General features: G+C 35.9%; 1 protein-coding gene across 13 annotated transcripts in view; it reads right to left on the bottom strand.

Moving 5' to 3' along the window:
• The window catches only part of CTNND2 (catenin delta 2), a 524,740-nt gene that overhangs the window by 304,904 nt on the left and 207,355 nt on the right, over window positions 1-12,481 (bottom strand). The gene's annotated exons all lie outside the window — the stretch shown is intronic.

The following is a 12,481-nucleotide window of genomic DNA, read 5'->3' as shown; positions in this document are numbered from 1 at the left end:
AGACCCTTGGCAACTGACTCATATTTATGATGGTTGAAGTGTCCTGGGGTCATGTGTTCATCTTTTTCGACCTTCTGACAAGCCAAGTCAATGGGGAAGTCAGATTCACTTAACAACCATGTTATTAGCTTAATAACTGCAGTGATTCACTTAACAACTGTGGCGGGAAAGGTTATAACATGGGGCAAAACTCTTTTAAAAAATGACTCGCTTCACTACAGAAAACATGGGCTCAATTGTGATTGTAAGTAGAGGACTATCTGTATTCTTAAACTTTGGGTTAAAGTTTGAATTGACACTAAATTGCCAGCATTTATTGAAGTCCTCAGACACTATATAAAATAGTTGATTATAATAGTTGAAATTTATTTCAATGACTACTGTACTCTTTTATTTCTTGACATTGTATATGGGTTTGGATTCTACATCAGTCTTATGTTTCTCTGAGGAAATGGTGGCATCTGATAACTTCTGCTCTATCTGCAGATTATCTTATCATTCTCAAATGTCCTCTATTTTTCAGGAGCAGAAAGACTCTGAGGAGGAAGTGGGGCCTCTCAAATAGTGGTAACAGATCCAAGTTGCAGATCTGGATGAACTCTCGATGGCAACAAACAGATACCTGTTTATTCTCTGTTGCCATCAAATGGTCAGCTATTTTTTTTTTAGTTCAGATTTGTAAAGGAAATTTTGATGTAATAAAGCTCTATTCTCTGAATGTGACATAATGAGGTTCAAAGTCCAGTTATACTCCAAAAGAAAATGTAAAATTATTGCAAGTGACCCTCCAAATACAATCAGGAGAGTGTTGTTTAACCATATAATATTATTATCGTAGGAGTAACACTGCATTGAATAGAGATTTATATGAAATACCTTTAATCCACGTGAGCCTGCCTTTCAATACTTCGTCTACACCCTGGCACTGCCAACAAACTCAGTGACCTCAAAGGATTTGCACTGAAATCATCTGCCAGCCTATTGTTAAATGATTTTTAACTGTAAAAGTGAGAGCTAGCTTGGTATTTTGGTTAAGGCGTCAGGCTAGAAACTGGGAGACAGGAGAGAAAGTGACTGGCCCAAGGTCACCCAGCCAGCTTTGTGCCTAAGATGGGATTAAACTTCCCAGTTTCTAGCCTGATGCCTTAACCATAATACCAAACTGGCTCTCATTATTATATATACATATAATCATAATAATGTATATATTTATTTAAATCCCACAAAATGCAATAATAATATGTAAAGTGAGGCATCATAACATCTCACCTATACTGGGCTCAATAGACATCCTGGCTCCATGCCTGACGGGGGGGGGGGGAAGCACCAGGCCTTCCCAGTCTTCTGGAAATCTAAGAGAGTTGGGGCTTCCCTTATCTCAGGGGTGAAGCTGTTCCATATGGCGAGGGATTATCTCTTTCATCACATAACATTTAACTGCTTTTAAGGTCAGTGCCATAAGAGCTTTATACATAATCTCTTCCTCATAGCACCAAAGATACTGGAAAAGCACTGCGTTTCTACTGAAGAACATTTGATTTGAGCCCGGTGTTTGTTTCCATATGTGTGTAGGTCTGAACAAAACATTTATAACAAATATTATGAATGAATTCTTGAAATATATTTTCATTATTAAAATACAAAAAACAATCTGGTGTGTATAATCTGGCAGTTACATGTACAGACATGCTTGTAAACTACAGCTGGATCTGAAATATTTAATGGTAGTTTCTGTTATACTACTGTAATGATATACTAATACACTTCTTTCACAATATCTGAAATAAAGGATATTCCCTTAAATAGTTAAGTTCTTAAGTTAACCAATCTAGTTTAAATTCATGCATGCATTTCCAAAGCTGCCAGCTCAATGTCTTAACTATACTGGCTGCCCAGCCTCCCCATCTGATGATTGCATGGGCAACAAGGCTGATACGGCCTATGAATTAGAACTCAATAGTCCCATATTCTTAATTAAGCTGTTTTATACGAATGTATAACATTCTAATCAACACCAGTACCTCAGTGGTTGCTACCATGGATCAGTAGTCAAATACAGTAACTACTGAAACAGAGAGCCTGATTAAGAATGGGCCCTGCCCATCTGGGCCAATATGTACACATTCATAAATTGTGAAATTATTAACTGCAGAGACAAACAAAGATTTGTGAGAACTCCTTCATTTGAGCAGGAAGTTGAACCATCACATCTCAACCTCACCTCCACTGCACTTTTATTCTCCTTCTTACATTCTCTCCTGTGATTCCTACTTTAACTGAGCTATTTTTATCAGGACTCTTTCCCGCTAATTAGACCTCATTATTACATGTTCAAAATCTGAATTGGTAAAAAGCAGGCAGTTTGGGAGAAGATTTTCTCTTGGGACTGGAGGGAGAGATCAAGCTAGCTATGTGTACCCATGGGGATCAACAAAATTATTTTGGGAAATATAGGTACTAAATGTTGCATAAAGAGGCAGAGCTTCGGGAAGCAAACTTCCCTATTGCTAAGGTTCTTATGAAGATGTAGTAGAATGTTATGCTGTTTTACCCGTCTGTTCAACTTCTGTTTTTTTTTAAAAGGTTTTCTTTGTTATACTTTTGCTCATATTTAAAAAGAAATGTTAAAAAATAGAGAAAACAATATAGCTTCAATCACCTCTTCTTCCAGAAGCAATTTAAATGTTTATAAAAATTCAGCTTGGAAATACAACTCATTGCTCAGAGGTTTCTATCTAATCAGGAAAACCCAAAGTCAACATTCCATTTTTTTCCCCCCATCTCAAGCACAAAATCCAGAAGTGGTTTCCAAGCAGAAATGAAACTGAATGTGTTCTTTTCTTTGATTAAGGCAGCCAATTTAGTCCTCTCTGCTAGTTGCATCATTTTTTTTCACACAAGTATCCATGGTGCGAATTAAACTATTTTTCCATTCCTGTGCATAAATAATTATTGCTGCTTGTCAACAAATATAACAAATTTCCATTTTTTTCAACTTTGTCCGTTAACTCTGAAAGAAAAGTCTCTGATTTTATTTTTATATTAACTTTAAAAGTCTTATGTATTAAAATATGAGTCATAGCTCAGTATTTTATTTTTTTTTTGCTTTATCTCAGGTCCACCAAAGATGATAAAAAGTTCTTTATTTACATTTACATTTTCAACATACATTTGAAATATCTTTATACATTTTTGACAGTCTATCTGGTGTTAAATATCCATGGTATATCATTTTATAAACATGTTAAGATATAATTTCATGTAAATTTTAAACCTTTGTCTACATATTTTCCCATTGTTCAAGCATTATATTATACCTAAAATTCTTTGCCCATGCAATGCTTCACATATTCTTTCTCCAAATTCGATCTCAATAGTAGTTTATAAATCTTGGCATTTATATGTTGATCATTACTACAGTACAATTTCCAATTCATTTTTTCAAAGTCAAATCAATAACTTTCTTATCTTCTTTAAACCTTTCTTTCAATTGTAAATATGTAAACCACTGACAGATACCTCCTTCTGATTCCAACTCTTCTTTGGATTTGAAGGTAGATTTGACAAGTGCACGTGGTAATTTTTACAGGTGTTCCATTTGGTGACTGTTATTTTTGTTTATAATCATAGTTTGTGTGATCTTCTTGCAGAGCTACTCTAAGTGTATGATCTACTTATAATTATTATGCTTCATTGCACAATCAGCCAGATGTTTAGACTGGATTTATCATTTTTATTCACCTATTGAGTCCTTCCCAAGAACTTGGTATAGGCAGAGGGTGTTGGTTGATGGTGTTAAAGAGATTGTTGCAGGATGTAAGCTGTTCCAAGAAATTTAGCAATTGACTGATAGGGATTTTGTTAATGCTGGTGGTGTTTCAAAGGTGCTGTAGATATTATGGGATTGTATCCAAGGTGCTTATTATTATTGATATTATCTTTACTTAGTTTTTTTTACTATCAAAAGTTTTCTTTTCTCACAGTCATACTATTTTTATTTGCAGGTCTCTGTATTTTGTGATTTTCTCCAGTTCCTTTTCTTCTATTGTGCTGTCTTCAGGTACTTCCATATTCATCCTCTAAAAATTTTATGGCAGGTCTTTGTTTGTTTGAATCCTAAAGTCCCAGAGCACTTTACCCTTTTCATTTTCTATTATTTTGTCTATTTTTGCCCCCCACCATTCTTGCTTGCAGGCAAATGGTGTTTGTTGCAGATATTCCAGTGCACTATTGTTGCTATTTTGTCATGCTGTTGTTTATCGTCAGTCTATGTCAGTGGTTCTCAACCTTTTTATACGGCGCCCCCCGGTCACATGGATGTGGCGCGCATGCGCGGGCGCCGCCCCCCATGCGTGGCGCGCATGCACGGGCGCCGCCCCCTGAGGGGGAACATGGCGGATCGCGTTGTTTGGCGACCCCCGTAAAATGGTCGTTCGACCCCAAATGGGGTCACGACTCATAGGTTGAGAACCACTGGTCTATGTGATCTTCTTGAAGCAGCTAACCAGGTGGTCCTCTGTTTCTTTGAGGAGGCATCATTTGCTATCTGTTACTGTTTTCTTAATTCTGACTTTGAATGTATTTAAGGCTTGGTCTTGTGCAGCCAGAATTAGCCTCTCCATCTCTTTATTCAATTTTTCTGCTCTTAGCCATTGCCAGATTTTGTTATTTAAAAAAGTCCAGTTAATAAGCATGTATGTCTTGTGTGACAGAATGGAGAAGATAAAGAACATCAATCATTCTACTACATGATCTCCTAGACATACAAATTGTACTTGTGGCTGATGACTTGAGTTTCCAAAATAGCTGAGAGAAGAACAAATAAAGGATTTCACAAACATCATCTCTCTCAGGGGGAAACTGAAATAGATTAAGGAACTCACAGAAAGTTAGCAGTACTGGAGTTTGACAGAGCAAGAGAAGAAAAGCAGCTAGCAAGCTAAGATTGAATTAGACAGAATGAGATTGTTGAAGAGAAGCAGATTCCAGGACAATTCAAGATCAATGAGTAGTTAGCTACTCTAGGAGAAGAATGGCAAAGGAGGAAATATATTTTACATTATACAGTTTTCTAGAGATAGAAGATTATCCAAAGACCACAGAAAGATTAAGGCTGTGCCAGCTATAAAAAGATTTTAGGGTAAATTCTTGTCATTTTACCCTTAAGGATTCATGGATTCATAAAACTCCTCACTTGGTAAAATATCCCAAAAATTCTGATGCTTTATGTACAGCTGTTACCATCAGATCAGTATGATGCAGTTTCTTTGAAAGTAACTAAATTTTGCTGTATTATCTATAAAATTAGACAGACTTTGACCATCTATTGATGATCTCACCACTAACCATAATATACTATTATATCTTGTTCTGTTTTAATGTATTAATTTTGTGTGAGCATAATAAAACATTGATTGATTGATAACACTGAAGCTTCCATCATCATCCAATTTGGAGCAGACACAGTTCTGGATATATGAAAGGCAAGTTTTTGATTTAAATCCCTGTTTCTGTAATCTCCTAATGACAGCTCAAGGTTAGAACTTGCCTTGGTCTTTGTTTAGAATTATGCGCACATTCTGGAGAGAAGGATAGTTGGTTGGAAGTTGTTTGTCCATTAATCACTGTACTGCCGTTGTGTCAAGACAGACACTTCACTCACTTTATACTAAGCTGTGTCACAAGTTAAACAAATGATTAGCTGGTTCAATTTAATGTTTAAAATTGCCCATTATCCCACTATTTTTTTCCAGTTCCTTGTTAGGTTGGGCTGTTCACTTCTCTTTTTTGCCTGCTTTGAAGCAAGGCAGACAGATCACTTCATTGTAAAGCTATCCAAGCAAGTGATGGTAATATATCTATAATTAAAAATACATCATTTTGGGAAGAAATTTGATCCTCAGTTTTATCTTAATTGTTTGGATGTTCTAGCCTTATTGTCAAAACTTCCTGCAAAAAATAAGTTCAGATCACCAGTATAATATGTCCCCCTATACAGTGGTTAAAAAAAAGTAGAAAAGGGGGAGAAGATAGAAGAGATAGCAGAAAATCTGGAAGTGGCACTTTTTGACTCCACTTGTATGGACCTTAATCAGGTGTCCCAAGAGAATTCAATTGTTTGTACACCGAAGATTTTTTAAGAGAAAGCACTAAATTGGAATGGAAGTTATGATTTAAATTTGTGTAGTATATCCTGTTGTGACAAACTTGCCATTTTTTTGTATGTGAGATTTGCTGCTTTATGTCTTTCCCCATAATGGAACAAAATAGAGCAGGCTGGATATTTTTGGCAACAACTTTTCAATTCTTCTTAATTGATAGCACTGATCCATATTGTCCAAATTGTAGGTAGCGAATTGTTGCAGTTCTTCGGATTTTCACTGCTGAGTTGTTTTCATTCTTATATTGCTAGTTCAAGGTTTAAACTCATAATCTTTTACATGACAAACAGAAACTCACTAAATTGCAGCTCTTTATCTCAGAAATAATGAAGAGTATTCTGTAAAGAAAAGGCACAAAAATTTAGGAAATGTCTTCTGTAGTGGAGAGGGGAAGAATTGGATCTATTTTGCCAGAATTTGGAGAATGTTGACATCTGACATTTGGTAATAGGTTGATGGAAGTGTCCAGATTAAAATCAAAAAGTTGAATTCATCTATTAAACAGATCTCCCAGTTCATAATGTTGAAATATTATTATTATTATTTCATACAGAAGAAATGTTAAGTGACACTTTAAAAATTCTATCCATGCATCCATCCATCCATCCTTTCTGAAGCATACATAATTTGAATTTAATATTTAGCTGTATATACAACAGTCAAATCTAATATCACGTCCCATCTTTCTTGCTTAATTTATCAGCTGAACTAATTTCAGTGCAAGACAAATATGGACTGTACAAATATTTCTAATCATTACATTTTATGGTAGATAGTAATGCCAGACATAGAATGTCAATGTAGACATATAGACTAAGAGAACAAATCTAGTATTAACAGTAGGCTCTATGAACAAAAACTGAAATTTTATTCTAGAATCATTCACAGAGTTCAATAAATCCATCTCTAATTTATACAGGAAATCAATTTACTAATTCCTAGCATTAGTTATAAATCCATCATTTTCAGGAGTTACACTGTAATATTAAATATATTAAATAAATTATATGGTCAGGGATCAAAAGAGTGTTTATAGCCATGCTCAAAGGATTCCCCATGCACATGTAATTCTTCTCTTTAAGTTATAGACTCCCATATTACATCAAGACACATTTATTATTTCCATTTCAGAAGATTTTTCCCTTGTAGTTCAAGATAGCAATGAAATCAGAAGGCAAAATAAACTCAAGTGCTCCTGATTATATAAAAATTAAATATCTTGTTTTTTGATTATTGTGCAAGATTCATAGCACCCTTCAGTGGTACTGCTTGTGAAAAAAAAGTCAATATCAACTTTGGCACAGAGCCCTCATTATTATGTAGTGCTATTAATTACCAATAAAAAAATCTAAGCTCATTCAGAATTGGCGCATGGGGTTTTTATTCATTATTCCATCTTGGCATGTAAATTTATTATGGCTACTAAGGAAGATTGATAAAGATACCAGCTCAAACTCATGTTTGTAAAACATCAGAATAAAATGCATCTAACAACATTTTTATTTCATAACAAACTACAAAAGCATTAGCTCAATTAGCCACATGCAAGCAATGTTTATTCATGCCAAATACAGTATATGAGATTTTATGGCACAAGAGGAATACTGTTAATGCTATGATAGTGTGTTTTATATTGTATATTGGCTGAAATACAAAAGGTGTTTTAGCATGCCCAGCAGGAAGATGATCCCTTTTTAAACTGCAGTTCTAAGTTTTTAAGCAGTAAGAGGTTTCTGAAATTCAGGCAAGCCAGGATTCTAAACTTTCCTGATGTACAATAAAACTATGCAACAGCCACATATGCAGCAGTATGCATGTTGGGAGCAGCATACCTTAAGCAAGCATGTCATTATCCTAATGCTCAATTGGCAAAGGTACAAGTGGTCTCAACTTACAACCCCAGTTGGGATCAAAATCATTAAGAAAGATGCCCGTGTAACTTATTCACTCAATGACCACAATTCTGATTTGCTTCCTCTCTGCTTAATGGATCTTCTTCCTCTCTAGGAACCTGCTTGATGATTTAACCCTCAGGAAGCCAGTCTGAAGCCAATCTCCTCTAGGAATCTGCACAGGAACTGTGAGAAGGAAAGTATTTGTGCATGGTGTGGGTGTCTGTGTACTGGGTGTGTAAAAGAAAGAGGAGGGGTGAGTTTGAGAGTGAGTGAGAAGAGCAGAAAAAAGTGGGAGAGGAGGAAGGTAGACCAACTGGAGATCAAAGAGACAAAGACAGGAGGAAAAAGAGGAGGGAACATATTTGTTGCTCTTTCTTTCTCTTGATCCCGCCGACTCCGCTATGCCTTTCCTGCCACCCAGGCCAAATGCATACATTTTTCCTGGGGGTAGGAGAAAATGGCATCATGTAGCAGCAGCAGCCAGGCGTTTGGAAAAAGCAATCCCCCAACTGTTTCTTTCCTTGGAGACAAGCCACCCCTTGCAGAATTCACTTTATTTCAGTGAATTCCCATCAGTCCTGGGGTTGAGCATGTTTGGATTTTTACAGGTTCCAGAGCGGAAAGGCAACAGTAATGGAAGAAATGTAGGCTGCCTCAGGTAAGTGGTGGAGGCCTAACAAGGGCTATGCACAAAGTGCCTCTCCGCTATGGTACTGAAAATCCTCCCTGCAGAAATCCAAGTGGAAAGCTTTGATTTTCTGGGGAAGCTGGCAGGGAAGATTACAAGCGGTAATCAAATGATTGAAGGGAACTTGGCAACAAAAAATGTTATAGGTTGCCATATGCCCAGATTGCAATCACATGAGAGTGGAATGGGAGTGTGCAATATTTTATAACCGTCAGAAGTACTTTAAGGCTGTAAAGTATCCATTCTGAGGCTGTCCTAAATCTGATCAGTTATTAAGCAACCAGTTGTAGTCTATTACTATCTGTACTTTTGCAGATTTATCAGGGACAAATTACCTGCAATCTCTTGGGGCTTCCTTTTTAAAAGACATACAATTCTGCTGAAAGAAGTAATTTCTATTTCAGTTTTGATGTTAAAACTGATATCTGAAGAAGTCCTTAATATAAAGCTTGGGTATAATGCTTCAGGGTATAATGCTGGGCTAGAAATTAGGAATCTGTAAAAATATATGGTGCTTTAATTTGTACAAATTAAAGATAGATATAACCAGTGGTGGGACTCAAATATGTGAACAACCAGTTCTCTGTGGACGCCGCTTCCGGAAGTCTGTTCTGGGCCTGGGCAACAAAAAATTAACTACCGGTTCTGCCAAAGTGGTACGAACTGGCTGAATCCCACCACTGGATATAACTCAAATAAATAAAAACCCATTAGCCTTCTTCAGTGATATCATTAAATCCTTGCAGGTGTTATTGGACCAGTATATGTATTACTTCAACATTAAGAACCTGAAAGTTCTGAAGGAAGTAAATAATGACTATGAGATATGGCTATTCTCAGGTTTTAGAGAAATAATTTACTGATAACCATATAAATGGACAGATAATTAAAACACATAGCAATTTGTGCTTATGTGGTTCTACCTAAGCCACTCAGGATTATACCTTTTTTAAAATTCAAAATATGGCCATACATATATTGGAGAGGTCACCCATACTAAACGTTGCACATCACTGCCATCACTAAAAACCTACTTCAATTGTTTACTGTAGTAATAAAATTCAGGATACCATTATTTTGACCTAACAATATTCTTTTCACATATTTTAATAAGCCCTAATAAAATGGATCTGAATCAGCTAATAGCCAAGAGATATAAATAATTATTATAAACAAAGTTTGTTATTAATCAATAAGCCAAATATATATTTAATATCAATTCCTACTCTGAAGCTCATCTTATATAAAAGCAAAATTGCTTCATCTGCTAATTTGTCTATTGGTTTTAAACTGTCAAGTCTCTTTTTGAAAGGAAATAAATCCTCTTATTTTTAAATGACTTTTCACACCATGGTTCTGGCATGGGTTTAACCTGATAATCTTAAATAAAATGCTTCACTAACACATCTGAAACACCAATTAAGCTTCTAAACTTTTTTTCTCCCTTCCATTTTCCTCCCCCTTCTTCCCATCTAACCCAACTGTAGTAATTGATAAATGCAATAGGGTGCTTTGCTATTTTTGTTAACACAAAATAACACTAATCGAGAGACATAACTGACTGAACATATAGTCTATAGCAAGGGTAGGCAACCTTGGCTCTTTTATGACTCGTGGACTTTAACTCACAGAATTCCTGAGCCAGCTGGCTCAGGAATTCTTGGAGTTGAAGTCCACGAGTCATAAAAGAGCCAAGATTGCCTATCCCTGGTCTATAGGATTATAATGTAGATATGATGTGAAGCAAACACTAGATCAGCAATCTGGTACAAAATAGCTTTTATTCCTACTCTGGGCTGCACAAATCCCTTCTATTTACTATATGGCAGCAAATATTGGTGCCCCCCCCTCTCTCTTCCCTCTCTTTCTTTCTCCCTTCCTCCCATTCTGTAGCTGCTACTGCTGACTTGTGGTTATCCTAATTTTTGCCATTCACAACTGGCAGCATGAGACACACTGAAATCAATATAAAGGTAATCAATAATATTAAGCCAGATAACAAAACAGGTTTTGAACAGTGACAATTGTCAAACAAAATTCTTGTCTAACTGATATTAGGATATTAGGTTAGGCTTCCAGAGCAATATAGATGTAATGAGATGTGTGGATGATCTTGGGGAAAGAACGGAAGGTATGCTACTTAGGAAACATTCAGACCAGAGGGGCAGGAACCCCCAGGGGCTTAATAGTCAGAGAAAGAAACTTAGGAAGAACCCAGCCTAATGGATGAAGCAGTTAAAAGTAGCATCAGGAAGTTTGCACCTTCAAATCTGCAAAGTTGATTTTAGCCCTCCCAGGTAAACCAGACAGGAAACTAATGCTACTTTATTGTAAAGCTACATTAACAGAATCTGCCAAATGCTAACTGCTTCATCTGCTAGGGTGAGTCCTTTCTAATTTCTTTCTCTGACCATTATATCACTAGGAAAACTCTTCTCTTGCCTGATTATTTATTAGACAACTTCTCTTCCTCTCATTCCCCAAGGTCATCCTCACATTCCATTACAATAAGTATAGCAAGGTTAATGGACATAATGACAGGATGAAGTAACATGCCTCTGTGTGAAGGGTAATGGAAAGGAAATGGAAAGTGTAAAGCAATCCTATATGTTTATTTCATCTTTTTTATTTGGTCTCCAGGTATTCCTGTATGTTTTTCCTTAAGTAATCTCTACAGCCTTTAACAACAAAGTTTTTTTAACAGTGAAGAGAACAAAACAAATGATGAAAAGAAGAGGAAGAAATGAAGATTGGGAATTAAAAAATAAACTTCAATTTAAAGGTTTCCTGAATTCCAAAAGACAAAATTGTTTATGTTCCCAGGGATAGAGCCTCAATTCTTCATATTTCAAATTATATATATGAATCTGGATTTATAGTACTGCTTTGGGCTTTCTAACCTGTATCTCAAGATCTAATCAACAATCTACTTTTCAGTTCATGCTTCATTCCTATCAGAGTTATGTGAACTGTTTTCTTATTTATAAATCTGGATAGATGGATCCACATTTCTCATAGCAATTACAATCTAATCCTTTTTAAGCTTACAAAATTACAGAATAACAAAGTTGGATGGGATCTTGGAGGTCTTCTAGCCCAACCCCATTTAAGCCAGAGATTCTATATGATTCTAAACAAATGGCTGTCCAATCCCTTCTTAAAAACTTCCAGTGATGGAGCACCCACAACTTCTGGAGGCAAGCCATTCCACTGATTAATTTTTCTCACTGCCAGGAAGTTTCTCCTTAATTCTAGGTTGGATCTCTCCCTAATAAGTTTCCAAACCTTACTTCTTGTCTTGCCCTCAGTTGCTCCTCTTTTTGACAGCCCCTCAAATATTGGAAGACTGCTATCATGTCACTGCTAGTCCTTCTCTTAATTAGATTAGTCATATCAAGTTCCCACAACTTTTTATCATACGTTTTAGCCTCCAATTCTTTGATCTATGCTTTGGATGCATTGCTTAACCACAATTAATAATTGTCAATAAGAAGCTTGAATTATGCATCTGTATTTTTAGACATATAAACATCTAGGAAATTATATGCTGCAGGTACAAATAATTCATAATACACATATATAACAAATGGCTGGTCATTCTTCACTCTGAAAATGTTCTTTTTGAAGATATAAATGATGCATTATTCAGATAGTAACTTTTTGTAAGCTTCTAAGGGAGTTCTGCAGATCTGAAAGTGAATCATTTTTCAGATACATGGAAAATTCAATTTCAATTT

This window comes from Crotalus tigris, unplaced genomic scaffold, assembly GCF_016545835.1.
Source record: "Crotalus tigris isolate CLP2741 ecotype Arizona unplaced genomic scaffold, ASM1654583v1 scf7180000024391.5723578, whole genome shotgun sequence".
Classification (NCBI taxonomy): Eukaryota; Metazoa; Chordata; class Lepidosauria; order Squamata; family Viperidae; genus Crotalus; species Crotalus tigris.
This window is presented reverse-complemented; position numbering and strand designations above follow the sequence as displayed.